General features: G+C 50.5%; 1 pseudogene; it reads right to left on the bottom strand.

The window, feature by feature from the left end:
* Window positions 1–1,422: 1,422 nt before the first annotated feature.
* LOC149353779 (uncharacterized) lies at window positions 1,423–5,235 on the bottom strand (annotated as a pseudogene).
* Window positions 5,236–15,301: the final 10,066 nt, after the last annotated feature.

Below are 15,301 nucleotides of genomic sequence, written 5' to 3'. Positions count from 1 at the left end.
ACATCCTGTCCTCGAATAAAGTGGCGACGAGACGCTCAGATTAGACACGAGAAGGCTGCCTACAAGATAGAGCACCGCTTCGCAGGGAGACGCGCTCAGATTAGACACGAGAAGGCTGCCTACAAGATAGAGCACCGCTTCGCAGGGAGAAGGGTGAGCGCAAGCCTGCACGGATTGCGGAGACGACGAGGAGGGGCGAGGGAGGCACATATGGATGGACGACTTTCCTCTGGCGCGCCCTCAGTCAAAAGTGGCCGGTCCGTAAAATTCGGGAACAGTGCAGTGCGGCAGACAGCGGGGTTTTTTTCACGGAGCAAAGCGGCAAGTCGTAGCAAATAGCGGCGATAACGACAATCATTCCAGCGTCTCACATTTCGTATCATGAACCAATAGCATTTTTCGGAAATTTAAGTTTTTAACACTTTACTGTGTACCACTGCATTTATTTTACTTGTGGATCACGTTGTGCGCTAATGCATACCAAAAAGAAGTGCAGGGCTGGAAATTGGTGCCTCCATTAAAAAACAACATAAACAAAACAAAGACTTTATCACCAGCATATACAAAATCAATTTTATGTGATAACCTGCAAAGACTAGATGCCGAAAAGCAACTTTATTCGTGAAAACATAAATCCGATTGACGGGGCTGCAATTCAAATGGGCCGCAGAAAGGAATGCTGGATTCCAGGAGATTCTGCGAGAAAAAGAAAGAAGAATCTGCGGTCACGCACGGCTTCCTTTAACAGATTGCCGAAATTTTCTTTGTCAAAGAAAGGACATCAAGAATACACTGCGCGCTGCCTGTTACAGGGCACTAGTTTTTAATAAATAACCCAGCGATAAACGGTACAACCATTTATTAAAGATTTGCTGGCCATCAGGCATATATAAGTGAACGAGGAGGTTCCCCCCAAAAAAGATACTGCATTGCGACATGGAAAGTGGTATGCACTACATCATGACGAAAAGAAAAACCAATTTCTGCAATCGAAAAGGGAAGTGCCAGCAGGGCTCCATTGCTCACTTTTGAAGAGTTTAAAAAAAAATTGCAGATGATTGCGACAGTCGGTAGGTCCCTCAATTTCCAGGCAGCTCTTGAAACGCCAGCTGCCACCACTGACAGCTGCCATCGCTGGCATCGCTGACACTATGAGTAATCTTCCCATGGCAGCCATCTTTCGGATCGCGTTTCGCTCTCCCATATGAACAACCAGTTACGCCGACGATGCCGACGCCGACTACGACGCGGAACACACGAATGGGCTCTTAAGAGCTCCACTCAAAATGTGCCCTCCTCTCTGCGCTCCTGACACAACCATATCAACAATATAATAACCTAGCTCTCAGTGTCTCCTCTACCTGATCAATGCCCATATCACCACAAAAGCGGGACTGTTGTGCCCTTAGGAAGTTCTTGCCTTCAGCCATGCACACCACCGCCGCCAACACCAACTCCGGCTCCCTCTCCGAACGAGAACAGCCCGAAGCCGGCGTGGTGTCCCGTCAGCCGTTTTTTAATTCGGACGAGCCCTGCTTGTGGCTTTAGCCGAAGCTCTTGCTATCGCTACAAGAGAATCCGGAGCTGCGGCTGCAAGCGCGGTTGTGATTGTAGGCATTAAAGTTGCGGTTTGAAGCTCCACCAGCGAACGCTCCCGATCCCTGGTCGTGCCCAGACGCACCACCCTTGTACCTTGTCGGGGTAGCTTCAGCAGAAGAGCCAGATCCTGGGTTGAAACAGCCACCGATGCCACTTCCAAGATCGGCTCCCGCGAGTACTCGTGCGCCGACCACTCCAGGGCCCACAAGTCCAAGACCGGCGATTTCACTCCCGATGCGGGCGGGGCTTCCATGCCCAGCACTGGTAAGACCAGCACCACCAAGATCGGCTCCACCGATCCCATCGCCCCAGAAAACGGCGCCAGCTGGGCCTGCTCCCCGGAGAGCAGCTGCCCCAGTAGGAGCTCCACCGAGGCCAGCTCCAGGCAGACCGGGGCCGACCAGACCGGCGCCCACGCTTGCTCCCAGAACACGGACGCCTCCGAGTCCTGGCCACCACCTTGGATGCCTCCGCAAGCCTAAACGTCTTTTACGTCGTCCTTCTTGCTGACCTTGTTTTTTACAGTATGTTCGGCAAAAACGTTACTGGCCACGAGGGCGGTGACTACAGCGACAGCAAATATTTGCACCTTTAGTATCAATAAAAAGACATTTGTGATCTGAGCTAATATCATGGTTGATATGCACCTAAATTTTCTTCACCCGAAACTTCACGTGACCAAACATCAGTTAGAGAAGAAGAGCACTTTTCCTTGCAGTGTTGTTGACCTGAATGCATGAAATTTGAACTCGTTTCAGTTTAGGCGCCGGAACCGGAAAGGGTGTGTCATTATAAAACTTCAGAGGCAGTACTCTTGCCTGCTGATAACAAATGAGGGCTATTATCAACTGCACCTCTCTAGTAAACTTCATCACAATGGAGAAGCGATAATAATGCTGACCCCTTCAACGTCCGGAACGTGTACTAAGAAAATTTTTTCAAGTGTGGTGCTGGGTGAGAAAATACTTCACCTGTTCAAAAAAAGAAAAATATTGTAAGAGGTCAATACATTAGCATGCGATGCGGAGGACGGTACGGGGCTTTGTGGCTGGTAATAGGCAGGCATAGGTGGGCGCCAGACTGTGGGTAAAGCGGAGAGCCGTTGGGGAGAGAGGCGCTACAGTACGGGTGATGATCAACGGATCGTCAGAAACGAAGGGTGATGTCAGGAACATTACCTTTGTGCGCAGTCGAAAAACTACCTTCGACCCGAGACTGTACCTTCAAGGAACCGTCGGCAACAGCAGCGCATCCTGCAATCCGAAAGAAGTCGCGACGAGATGCACGTGTCCCTTCCGACGCCAGCTATACGCGCTCAGATGAGACCGGACAAGGCTGCCTACAAGAGAGCGGCGCGTTCGCGGGAACAAGAGTCAGCGCAAGCCTACACGGATTATGGACTCGACGATGAGTGGAGTGGTAAGCATATATGGATGGACCGCTTACCACTGCCGCGCCATCAGTCAAGTGGCCGGTCCGTAAAATTCGGGAAGAGTGCAATACGGCAGACAGCGGGTTTTTTCACGCAGGAAAGCACTAAGGCGTAGTAAATAGCGGCCATAACAAAAATCACTCCAGCGTCTTGCATTTCGTATCATGAACCAATAGCATTTTTCGGAAATTTACTCCTTTTAACACTCAACTGCGTACAAGTTCATTTGTTTTACTTAAACATCACGTTGTGCATGATAATGAATAGCAAAAAAAAGTGCAGCGCTGGAAATAGGGGCGTCAATAAAAACAAAAACAGATAAAAAAAGGCCCTATAACCTTCATTTACAGAAGCAATTTTATGTGACAACCTGCAAAACGTTGAAGCTGAAAGGCAACTTTATTCGCTACAACAAAAGATCCCAGTGACTGAACTCAGATGCAGAATGTCTTCAGCAAGCCGAGCTCGATTCCAGAAGGTCCTGCGAGGAAAGAAGGAAGAGTCTGCGGTCACGCACGGCGCCCTAGAACAGATTGCCGAAAATTTCTTTGTCAAAGAAGGACACCAAGAAACCCCTGCGCGCTACCTGCTACAGAGCACTAGTTTTTATTAAATAACCCTGCGATAAACGCAAGGACCACATATTAAACTTTTGGTGGCCGAATAGCGTATACAATTGAACGACGAGGTTTTCAGAAAAAAGATACTTCATTGCACAATAGTGTGTGGTGCAGACTACAGCATGATGAGCAGAAAAACCACTTTCTGCAATCGAAAAAGCAAGTTGCCGCACGGCTGCACAGCTCACTTTTCAAGAGTCTCAAAATAAATTGCAGATGACTGCGATAGTCGGTAGGTCCAAAATTTCCACGAAGCTCTTTACACGCCAGCTGCCAACACTGACAGCTGCCACCGCTTCCAACACTGACAATATCCGGGATCTTCCCATGGCAGCCGCCTTCCAGGTCGTGTTTCGTTCTGCCACTCACGCCGAAAAAGCCGACGACTACGCCCACGCCGAGTACGACGCGGAACGCAGGAACGGGCGCTTAGGAGCTGCGCTCTAAGTGTGACCTCGTCTCCGCGCTCCTGAGAAAACCATATCAATAATATACGAACTTAGCTCGCAGTGTCTCCTCTACTTGATCAATGCCTCAATCACCACTCAAGCGGGACTGTGGTGCCCTAAAGAAGTTCTTCCCTTCAGTCACGCACACCACCGCCACCAACTCCAACTGCGGCTTCCTTTCCGAACGAGGACTGCCCAAAGACAGCCTTGTCTTCGGACGCGCCGTTGTTTAATCCGGACGAGCCCTGCTTGTGGCCTTAGCCGAAGCACTTGCTATCGCCAAAAGAGAATCCCTAGCAGTGGCTGTAAGCGCGGTTGTTACTGTATGCGTTAAGTAGCGGCTTGAAGCTCTGCCAGCGAACTCTCGCAATCCCTGGTCGTGCCCAGATGCACCACCCTTGTACCTTTACAGGGTAGCTTCAGCAAAAGGCTGGGTCCTCAGTGGAAACCGCCAGCGATGGCATTTCCAAGACCGGTTCCCCCGAGTCGTGGCGTGATGACGACTACAGGGACCTCAGCTCGTGGACCCGCGACTCCACTGCCAATGAGGGCGGGGCATCCAAGGCTTAGGAGGGTAGCTGTGTAGGCCAGTTGGTGAGACATGAAGGCGCTAGACACCGCAGCGGACACGGGACAAGAAAGAAGACGACACAGTCGTCTTCTTTCTTGTCCCACAGAGTTGCAAGTACCGCCCTGTGTCGTCTTCTTTCTTGTCCCGTGTCCGCTGCGGTGTCTAGCGCCTTCATGCATCCAAGGCCAGCACTGGTAAGACCAGCACCACCGAGACCAGCTCCATCGTTACCATGGCCCCAGAAACCGGCACCAGCTGTACCAGCTCCCCGGAGAGCAGCTGCCCCAACAGGAACTCCACCAAGGCCAGCTCCAGGCAGGCCGGAGCAGACCGGACCGGCGCCCACGCTTGCGCCCAGAACGCCGACGCCTCCGAGTCTTGGCCACCACCTTGGATGCCTCCGCGCGCCTAAACGTCTTTTACGTCGTCCTTCTTGCTGACCTTGTTTTTTACAGCATGTTCGGCAAAAAGGTTACTGGCCACAAGGGCAGAGACAACAGCGACAGCGAAGATTTGCACCTGGAGTAGCAATAAAAAGACATCTGTGATCTTTGTTAATATCATGGTTGATATGCACCTAAATTTTCTTCACCCGAAAATTCACGTGACCAGGTATCAGAGAAGAAGAGCACTTTTTCTTGCTGTGCTGTTGACCAGAATGCTCGAAATTTTGAACCGCTTTCAGTTTTGGGCGCAGGAACCGCAAAGGGTGTGTCATTACAAAGCTTCAGAGGCAGTACTCTTGCCTGCTGATAAGAGATGGGGGCTATTATCGACTGCACCTCTCTAATAAACTTAATCACAGTGGAGAACCGATAATAATGCTCACCTTTACAACGTTCCGAATGAGTATTAAGAAAATGTTTTCAAGTGTGGTGCTGGGTGAGAAAACACTTCACTTGTTGAAAAAAATGGCTCAGGCTTAACTTCTTTAAGCCTGGAGAATCCGAAGCATCTTCGTGTCGCGTAATTTGGAGGCGCACAACCACAGCGACGGCGCGAGGTGGGCCCCCGTTTCTCCTCTGTCGTGACGTCATCGTGTCACGTGCTGTGACGTCATGTATCACGTGATTTGGAGGCGCACAACCACAGCGACGGCGCGAGGTGGGCCCCCGTTTCTCTACTGTCGTGACGTCATCGTGTCACGTGGTGTGGCATCATCGTGTCACGTGATTTGGAGGTGCACAACCACAGCGACGGCGCGAGGTGGGCCCCCGTTTCTCCACTGTCGTGACGTCATCGTGTCACGTGGTGTGACGTCATGTATCACGTGATTTGAAGGCGCACAACCACAGCGATGGTGCGAGGTGGGCCCCCGTTTCTCCACTGCCGTGACGTCATCGTGTCACATGGTGTGGCATCATGTATCACGTGATTTGGAGGCGCACAAGTACAGCGACGGCACGAGGTGGGCCCCCGTTTCTCCACTGCCGTGACGTCATCGTGTCTCGTGGTGTGGCATCATTGTGTCACGTGATTTGGAGGTGCACAACCACAGCGACGGCGCGAGGTGGGCCCCCGTTTCTCCACTGTCGTGACGTCATCGTGTCACGTGGTGTGACGTCATGTATCACGTGATTTGGAGGCGCACAACTACAGCGACGGCGCGAGGTGGGCCCCCGTTTCTCCACTGCCGTGACGTCATCGTGTCACGTGGTGTAGCATCATCGTGTCACGTGATTTGGAGATGCACAACCACAGCGACGCCGCGAGGTGGGCCCCCGTTTCTCCACTGTCGTGACGTCATCGTGTCACGTGGTGTGACGTCATGTATCACGTGATTTGGAGGCGCACAACCACAGCGATGGTGCGAGGTGGGCCCGCGTTTCTCTACTGCCGTGACTTCATCGTGTCACGTGGTGTGACGTCATGTATCACGTTATTTGGAGGCGCATAACCACGGTGAAGGGCTGAAGTGGTAGCTAAAGTAGTATGCTTCGCATAAAAGAAAAATATTGTAAGAGGTCAATAGATCATCATGCGACGCGGAGGATGGTGCGGGGCTTTGTGGCTAGTAACAGGCAAGCATATGTGGGCGGCAGATTGTGGGTAAAGCCGAGAGCCGTTGGGGAGACAGGCGCTACAGTGCGGGTGATGATCAACGGATCATCAGAAACGAAGAGTGATGTCAGGAACATTACTTTTGTGCGCAGTCGAAAAACTACCCTCGACCCGACACTGTACCTTCAAGGAACCGTCGGCAACACCAGCGGCATCCTGTAATCAGAAAGAAGTCGCGACGAGACGCACGTGTCCCTTCTGATGCCAGCTAGACGCGCTCAGGTTATACCGGACATGGCTGCCTACAAGAGAGCGCAGCTTTCGCGTGGACAAGTGTCAGCGCAAGCCTGCACGGATTGTGGAGACGACGACGAGCAAGACACAGGCACATATGTGCGGACCACTTTCCTCTGCCGCGCCTTCAGTCAAGTGGCCGGTCCGTAAAATTCGGGAAGAGTGCAGTGTGGCAGACAGCGGGTTTTTTCACGCAGCAAAGCGGCAAGGCGTAGTAAATAGAGGCCATAGCGAAAATCATTCCAGCGTCTTGCATTTCGTAGCATACACCAGCAGCATTTTTCGGAAATTTAATAGTTTTTGATACTCAACTGCGTACCACTTCAATTATTTTACTTGGATATCACGACTGCCGTTAAGGGCGGGGCTTCCGAGCCCAGCAGTGGCAAAACCAGCACCACCGGTACTACCTCCTGCGAGACCTGCGCCGCCGTAACCGCCACCAGCTATGCCAGCTCCCTCGAGACCAGCTGTGCAGCTGGAGTGGCAATAAAAACACATTTCTGATCTTACCTAACATCATGGTTGATAGGCATCGAAACTTTCTTTACCCCAAAAATTCACATGACCAGGCATATGTTAGAAAAGACGAGCATTTTTTCTTGCTGTGTTCTTGATCTGAATGCATGAAATTTGTACTCCTTTCAGCTCAGGCACAAGAACCCCAAAGGGTGTGTCATGAAACTTCAGAGGTAGTACTGTTGTCTGGTGAGAAGATATGCGGAGTATTATGAACTGTTAATAAACTTCATCATATTGGAGAGCCGATAATAATGCTGACCCCTTTAACGTCCGGAATGTGTACTAAGAAAAATTGTATCAAGTGTGGTGTTGTCGAGAAAACACATCACTTGTTAAAAAAAAAATATATTGTAGGCAGTCAATAGGTAAACATGCGACGCGCTGGACGGTGCGGGGCAAAGTGGCTGATAAGAAGCCGCCATTTGTTGGCGCCAGGTTTTGGGACAAAGCCGAAAGCCGTCGGGAAGACTGGTGCTACAGTGTGGGTGGTGATCAACGGATCGTCCGAAAACAAGAGTAATGGCAGGGACATTACCATTGTGCGCAGTCGAAAAACTCGCCTCGATCAGACACCGTGCCTTCAAGAAACCGCCGAAAGAGCGGTAACATCCTGTCCTCGAAGAAAGTGGCGACGAGACGCTTGTCCCTTGAGGATTCAGCTAGACGCGCTAAAAAGTCTGCTGCATCGTTTTGACAAATACCGCAGTGACCTGGGATCCAGACGAAGCGCACCGCTTTCACCCATCCAGGAATGAAAGACTTCAATGAGCGGCTCAATAGATCGTCCCGTTTAGAATCCAGCGCCAACAACACAGAGAGGCAATCTGACAGGAAGATCACATTTGAGACACTGGGGGGAATCCTTAAAGCAGCCAACCCAAGAGCCATAAACTGCGCTAGAAATATGGGAGTGTAATCCGGGACTCGAAGTGAATAACTCCAAGAGAGATCCTCAGAAAAAATGCCAACGGCTGCGTTCTGGCCAGCCCCGGACACATCTGTAGCAATCACACTGTGGTGGGGGAAAGAGTCAAGGTGTTCTGAGAGGACACTAAGTAGGGTCCTGGACGGCAGATGCTTTGCATTAGGTGGGAAAATATAATCAAAAGCAATATCCACAGGGGACGTTGCAGAACCTACTCTACACACAGAACTGAGATCTATACCAATGACCGATAAAAGGTTTTAGTAAAAATGACCTGAGGGAGGCGAAACCTTGGCCAATGATGACTAAAAAAGAGAGCCGGGTGGGGAACAAAAATAGGTGTAGCCACACCAGAAGCAGACTCAAATGCCCGTAAAAGTCCTGACAGTTAATAGCTGAAAACGAGAGTTAAAGGGACCATGAAAAGAATTAAAAGACGCTTGTAAATGTTAGAAGTTATGCTCAGAAGCACTGACACCAAGTATGAGTCTTCGGAACTGAGCCGGCAATTTATTATGGCTTTTTAAAAATCGCGTTTTTTAAAATTCGCGGGCCGATTGGTGTCTTTGTAGGGAGCGATTTTGAAACCAAAACCGGGAAAACAGACGTCACTAGTCCCATGACGTCGGTAGGCCACCACATGCTGTCATTCGCTCGAGCCGCGGCAGCTACGACGTCACGGGCACACTTCCGGTAGCGGTGAAAATCGTCTGCTTGAGGCACCGCGCGACCCCCTCGGGCAATCGCGGGCCAGGGCATTGCCTTCACGCATGTTTCCAATTTACCTCTGCCGCCTCTTTCTGCCGGGAGTTCGGGAGCAAAGAAAGCGCCGAGACCGGAGAGACGCTGCCGACGCACGCTGCTCCTCAGGAGTGCTACAACCGGAAGCCGTAAACCGAACGTCAGCGAATGACGTATTCATGGGCGGAGCCCAGTCCCGGAGCTGTTTTCTTTATTTTTTCATGGTGCTCCGCGCGTATGAGTTGAGGGGGGAAAGGAGGAGCGTGATTTTTAATCGTCTATAACTTCGTTGTTATTCATGCTAGCTCGAAAATTCTTTCGCTGGGGTGACGAGTGATGGATTGCCTATCTTTACGTAATCTCAATTAATTTGTTTCATAGTCCCTTTAAGGTCGGGAATACGAGCCACGTGTCACGTGATTTGGAGGTGCACAACCACAGCGACGGCGCGAGGTGGGCCCCCGTTTCTCCACTGTCGTGACGTCATCGTGTCACGTGGTGTGACGTCATGTACCACGTGATTTGGAGGCGCACAACCACAGCGACGGTGCGAGGTGGGCCCCCGTTTCTCTACTGTCATGACGTCATCGTGTCACGTGGTGTGACGTCATGTATCACGTGATTTGGAGGCGCATAACCACGGTGAAGGGCTGAAGTGGTAGCTAAAGTAGTATGCTTCGCATAAAAGAAAAATATTGTAAGAGGTGAATAGATCAGCATGCGACGCGGAGGACGGTGCGGGGCTTTGTGGCTAGTAACAGGCAAGCATATGTGGGCGGCAGACTGTGGGTAAAGCCGAGAGCCGTTGGGGAGACAGGCGCTACAGTGCGGGTGATGATCAACGGATCATCAGAAACGAAGAGTGATGTCAGGAACATTACCTTTGTGCGCAGTCGAAAAACTACCCTCGACCCGACACTGTACCTTCAAGGAACCGTCGGCAACACCAGCGGCATCCTGCAACCCGAAAGAAGTCGCGACGAGACGCACGTGTCCCTTCTGATGCCAGCTAGACGCGCTCAGGTTATACCGGACATGGCTGCCTACAAGAGAGCGCAGGTTTCGCGTGGACAAGTGTCAGCGCAAGCCTGCACGGATTGTGGAGACGACGACGAGCAAGACACAGGCACATATGGACGGATCACTTTCCTCTGCCGCGCCTTCAGTCAAGTGGCCGGTCTGTAGAATTCGGGAAGAGTGCAGTGTGACAGACAGCGGGTTTTTTCACGCAGCAAAGCGGCAAGGCGTAGCAAATAGAAGCCATAGCGAAAATCATTCCAGCGTCTTGCATTTCGTAGCATACACCAGTAGCATTTTTCGGAAATTTAATAGTTTTTATACTCAACTGCGTACCACTTCAATTATTTTACTTGAATATCACATTTTGGATATCACGACTACCGTTAAGGGTGGGGCTTCCGAGCCCAGCAGTGGCAAAACCAGCACCACCGGTACTAAATCCTGCGAGACCAGCGCCGCCGTAACCGCCACCAGCTATGCCAGCTCCCTCGAGACCAGCTGTGCAGCTGGAGTGGCAATAAAAACACATTTCTGATCTTAGCTAACATCATGGTTGATAGGCATCGAACCTTTCTTTACCCCAAAAATTCACATGACCAGGCATATGTTAGAAAAGACGAGCATTTTTTCTTGCTGTGTTTTTGATCTGAATGCATGAAATTTGTACTCCTTTCAGCTCAGGCACAAGAACCCCAAAGGGTGTGTCATGAAACTTCAGAGGTAGTACTGTTGTCTGGTGAGAAGATATGCGGAGTATTATGAACTGTTAATAAACTTCATCATATTGGAGAGCCGATAATAATGCTGACCCCTTTAACGTCCGGAATGTGTACTAAGAAAAATTGTATCAAGTGTGGTGTTGTCGAGAAAACACATCACTTGTTGAAAAAAAATATATTGTAGGCAGTCAATAGGTAAACATGCGACGCGCTGGACGGTGCGGGGCAAAGTGGCTGATAAGACGCCGGCATTTGTGGGCGCGAGGTTTTGGGACAAAGCCGAAAGCCGTCGGAAAGACTGGTGCTACAGTGTGGGTGGTGATCAACGGATCGTCCGAAAACAAGAGTAATGGCAGGGACATTACCATTCTGCGCAGTCGAAAAACTCCCGTCGTCCGGACACCGTGCCTTCAAGAAACCGCCGAAAGAGCTGTAACATCCTGTCCTCGAAGAAAATGGCGACGAGACGATTGTCCCTTGAGAATTCAGCTAGACGCGCTCAGATTAGACCCGAGAAGGCTGCCTACAAGATAGAGCACCGCTTTGCAGGGAGAAGGGTGAGCGCAAGCCTGCACGGATTGCGGAGAGGACGAGGAGGGGCGAGGGAGGCACATATGGATGGACGACTTTCCTCTGGCGCGCCCTCAGTCAAAAGTGGCCGGTCCGTAAAACTCGGGAACAGTGCAGTGCGGCAGACAGCGGGTTTTTTTTCACGGAGCAAAGCGGCAAGTCGTAGCAAATAGCGGCGATAACGACAATCATTCCAGCGTCTCACATTTCGTATCATGAACCAGTAGCATTTTTCGGAAATTTAACAGTTTTTAACACTTTACTGTGTACCACTGCATTTATTTTACTTGTGGATCACGTTGTGCGCTAATGCATACCAAAAAGAAGTGCAGGGCTGGAAATTGGTGCCTCCATAAAAAAACAACATATACAAAACAAAGACTATCACCAGCATATACAAAATCAATTTTATGTGATAAGCTGCAAAGACTAGATGCCGAAAAGCAACTTTATTCGTGAAAACATAAATCCGATTGACGGGGCTGCAATTCAAATGGGCCGCAGAAAGCAATGCTGGATTCCAGGAGATTCTGCGAGAAAAAGAAAGAAGAATCAGCGGTCACGCACGGCTTCCTTTAACAGATTGCCGAAATTTTCTTTGTCAAAGAAACGACATCAAGAATACACTGCGCGCTGCCTGTTACAGGGCACTAGTTTTTAATAAATAACCCAGCGATAAACGGTACAACCATTTATTAAAGATTTGCTGGCCATCAGGCATATATAAGTGAACGAGGAGGTTCCCCCCAAAAAAGATACTGCATTGCGACACGGAAAGTGCTATGCACTACATCATGACGAAAAGAAAAACCAATTTCTGCAATCGAAAAGGGAAGTGCCAGCAGGGCTCCATTGCTCACTTTTGAAGAGTTTAAAAAAAATTGCAGATCATTGCGACAGTCGGTAGGTCCCTCAATTTCCAGGCAGCTCTTGAAACGCCAGCTGCCACCACTGACAGCTGCCATCGCTGCCATCGCTGACACTATGAGTAATCTTCCCATGGCAGCCATCTTTCGGATCGCGTTTCGCTCTCCCATATGAACAACCAGTTACGCCGACGATGCCGACGCCGTCTACGACGCGGAACACACGAATGGGCTCTTAAGAGCTCCACTCAAAATGTGCCCTCCTCTCTGCGCTCCTGACACAAAAATATCAACAATATAATAACCTAGCTCTCAGTGTCTCCTCTACCTGATCAATGCCCATATCACCACAACAGCGGGACTGTTCTGCCCTAAGGAAGTTCTTGCCTTCAGCCATGCACACCACCGCCACCAACACCAACTCAGGCTCCCTCTCCGAACGAGGACTGCCAGAAGCCGGCGTGGTGTCCGGTCGCACCGTTTTTTAATCCTGACGAGCCCTGCTTGTGGCCTTAGCCGAAGCTCTTGCTATCGCTAGAAGAGAATCCGGAGCTCCGGCTGCAAGCTCGGTTGTGATTGTAGGCATTAAAGTTGCGTTTTGAAGCTCCACCAGCGAACGCTCCCGATCCCGGGTCGTGCCCAGATGCACCACCCTTGTACCTTGTCGGGGTAGCTTCAGCAGAAGAGCCAGATCCTGGGTGGAAGCAGCCACCGATGCCACTTCCAAGATCGGCTCCTGCGAGTACTCGTGTGCCGATCACTCTAGGGCCCACAACTCCAAGACCGGCGACTTCACTCCCGATGCGGGCGGGGCTTCCATGCTCAGCACTGGTAAGACCAGCACTACCAAGATCGGCTCCACCGATCCCATCGCCCCAGAAGACGCCGCCAGCTGGGCCTGCTCCAGGAGAGCAGCTGCCCCAGGAGGAGCTCCACCGAGGCCAGCTACAGGCAGACCGGGGCGGACCAGCCGGAGCCCACGTTTGCGCCCAGAACACCGACGCCTCCGAGTCCTGGCCACCACCTTGGATGCCTCCGCCCGCCTAAACGTCTTTTACGTCGTCCTTCTTGCTGACCTTGTTTTTTACAGCATGTTCGGCAAAAACGTTACTGGCCACAAGGGCGGTGACTACAGCGACAGCGAATATTTGCACCTGGAGTAGCAATAAAAAGACATTTGTGATGTGTGCTAATATCATGGTTGATATGCACATAAATTTTCTTCACCCGAAAGTTCACGTGACCGAACATCAGTTAGAGAAGAAGAGCACTTTTCCTAGCTGTGTTGTTGACCTGAATGCATGAAATTTGAACTCCTTTCAGTTTAGGCGCCGGAACCGCAAAGGGTGTGTCATTATAAAACTTCAGAGGCAGTACTCTTGCCTGCTGATAAGAAATGAGGGCTATTATCAACTGCACCTCTCTAATAAACTTCTTCATAATAAAGAACCAATTATAATGCTGAACCCTTCAACGTCCGGAGTGTGTACTGGGAAAATTATATTAAATGTGGTGCTGGGCGACAAAACACTCCACTGTTTGAAAAATAAAAATATTCTAACCGGTCAATAGGTCAGCATGCCACGCGCAGGGAGCTGCGGGGTATGTGGCTGGTAACAGGCAGGCATAAGTGCGCGCCAGACTGTGGGTAAAGCGGAGAGCCGTTGGGGAGAGAGGCGCTACAGTGCGGGTGATGATCAACGGATCGTCAGAAACGAAGGGTGATGTCAGGAACATTACCTTTGTGCACAGTCGAAAAACTACCCTCGACCCGACCCGTCCCTTCCGACGCCAGCTATACGCGCTCAGATGAGACCGGACAAGGCTGCCTACAAGAGAGCGGCGCGTTCGCGGGAACTAGAGTCAGCGCAAGCCTACACCGATTATGGACTCCACGATGAGTGGAGGGGCAAGCATATATGGACGGACCACTTTCCACTGCCGCGCCATCAGTCAAGTGGCCGGCACGTAAAATTCGGGAAGAGTGCAATACGGCAGACAGCGGGTTTTTTCACGCAGGAAAGCAGCAAGGCGTAGTAAATAGCGGCCATAACAAAAATCACTCCAGCGTCTTACACTTCGTATCATGAACCAATAGAATTTTTCGGAAATTTACTACTTTTAACACTCAACTGCGTACAACTTCATTTGTTTTACTTAAACATCACGTTGTACACGGTAATGAATAGCAAAAAAAAGTGCAGCGCTGAAAATAGGGGCGTCAATAAAAAAAAACAGATAAAAAAAGGCCCTATAACCTTCATTTACAGAAGCAATTTTATGTGACAACCTGCAAAAAGTTGAAGCCGAAAGGCAACTTTATTCGCTACAACAAAAGATCCCAGTGACTGAGCTCAGATGAAGAATGTCTTCAGAAGCCGAGCTCAATTCCAGAAGGTCCTGCGAGGAAAGAAGGCAGAGTCTGCGGTCACGCACGGCGCCCTAGAACAGATTGCCGAAAATTTCTTTGTCAAAAAAGGACATCAAGAAACCCCTGCGCGCTACCTGCTACAGAGCACTAGTTTTTATGAAATAACCCTGCGATAAACGCAAGGACCACATATTAAAGTTTTGGTGGCCGAATAGCCTATACAATTGAACGACGAGGTTTTCAGAAAAAAGATACTTCATTGCGCACTAGAGTGTGGTGCAGAGTACAGCATGATGACCAGAAAAACCAATTTCTGCAATCGAAAAGGCAAGTTCCAGCCCGGCTGCACAGCTCACTCTTCAAGAGTCTCAAAAAAAAATTGCAGATGACTGCGATAGTCGGTAGGTAAAAAATTTCCACGCAGCTCTTTACACGCCAGCTGCCAACACTGACAGCTGCCACCGCTTCCAACACTGACAATATCCGGGATCTTCCCATGGCAGCCGCCTTCCAGGTCGTGTTTCGTTCTGCCACTCACGCCGAGAAAGCCGACGACTACGCCCACGCCGACTACGACGCGGAACGCAGGAACGGGCGCTTA

Source organism: Amblyomma mixtum, chromosome 3 (assembly GCF_055824585.1).
Source record: "Amblyomma mixtum isolate Tamu chromosome 3, ASM5582458v1, whole genome shotgun sequence".
Classification (NCBI taxonomy): domain Eukaryota; kingdom Metazoa; phylum Arthropoda; class Arachnida; order Ixodida; family Ixodidae; genus Amblyomma; species Amblyomma mixtum.
This window is presented reverse-complemented; position numbering and strand designations above follow the sequence as displayed.